Below are 1,774 nucleotides of genomic sequence, written 5' to 3' on the forward strand. Positions count from 1 at the left end.
GAGGGTTAATTTAGAGGTTTCATATTGTGTTAGCTACCTAATAGAGAGAAGTGTCCTCTCTTTCTCCGTGCTTGGTCGACGCTACCTACTATATGTATAAAGAGAACTCGACACGCTAGCTAGTAAGCAAATGAAGGAACCATTAAGTACACAAGATCGTCATGAACATATACAGAGAGAAGTGATCGGCCTTTCTTTCTCCGAGAGATTGGTCGAACAACAAGTTTTCGTATATCTATCCGACGCTACTAGCTACATATATACAATATATAAGATCTCTTACAATCCCTAACATCTAATGTCAAATTCCACATGGTATTCTCCGGCTTTATTGATGACGTGGTCAAGAAAGAATCCCACCAATTCCTCTTGAATTGCCCGTATGTGATCTTGTGGTAGGAGTTCATCCCGCATCAGGCACATCTAAATTGAAGAAGAGAGTCAACACATGTATATGAATGAAACTCAACACAAATGATGGTAATAAAATAAAATTGTGAATATTTTTGCTTACGCACTTCAAATTGTTTTTCAGAGTAGCCCCGCTTAGAGGTCGTCGTGTTGTAGATGAACTCGCAAATGTAGTATCCATAAAAATCATTCCCGGATTCCTGCCACGAACACTTTATGAAAAATAAAGGTCAATCAAACTAATAATTAAGCAAGCATGCTAAATGGTATTGATAAAACTAGCTAAAATCAATGGTAGATGCGTGGAACTAGGTAGTAGTACTTACTTTCGGGTGTACAAATCGCAGCTCGCTCGGCAGTCCCGGAGTAATTACGATGAACTCTTTTCAAATGCTGCCAGACAAAGAAAATAATTACTTGATATCAGGAAATAAACAAAATTGCCAATATGGTGCGATAATGATCGATTGAACTTACTTCTGGAGCATTTGGGTCATGTCCGCTTAATCCTGGGGATCTTTTCGTCTCGAGTCTAAGATGGTTACTACTCCCCGCTCAAATTATATTAAGTAGCAGCACGATCAGATTAGAATCTTTGAGGAGGGAGAGGACGGTTGTCTGTGGACTGTGGTATTGATGTAAACTACGTAAGTCTTTTGTTCCCAACAATAGCCATGGTGATTGTGACAGAGGATGCTCCAGATTGCAACAGTCACCCTCTCGATTAATCCTAGGCCTGGCTACGCGCCAGACATGTAAGAAACAACTGTCATATTTGACAGTCATTCTAATTTTAGGGATAAAACAGAACGCGTCCTAACGTGACCGACGTGGTCGAACGAACAAGCGACGTCTCCAAATTTGCATACGCGCAAACTCTTTCTAATCCCAAGATCGACAGCAAGATACAGCTCCCCCTTCTCCCCTGTATATAGATTAATTTTGCTTCATTGAATACATAGCCTTCAATTTGATTCTTTCTCTATTCTGGATTCTTTATTCATATGTAGATTTCATTTTGCTTGATTCAATACATAGCCCTGCATTTCTCTTTTTTCTTTCCTGTTATGGATTTTTGTTTGCTTCATCTAAATCAGAATTTAATTTTGCTTGATTGAATATGTACCATTGCATTTCAACCCTCATTCGGGATGATTAAACAAAAAAGGCATGTCGTCCATCAATAGTTGATTCCGCTCCTCAATCAAACTTAGGTGTTCCATCAAATACTTTTTCTTCCTTACGATGTGTATTGGCATCCATTTCATAATCTGCTTCTTCGCATCGATGAAGCAACATCCTCTAGACAGGAACATCTATATCAGACCAAAATGGAAATGAAGAATCGTCCACATCGACATCT

This window comes from Triticum aestivum, chromosome 1A, assembly GCF_018294505.1.
Source record: "Triticum aestivum cultivar Chinese Spring chromosome 1A, IWGSC CS RefSeq v2.1, whole genome shotgun sequence".
Lineage (NCBI taxonomy): Eukaryota > Viridiplantae > Streptophyta > Magnoliopsida > Poales > Poaceae > Triticum > Triticum aestivum.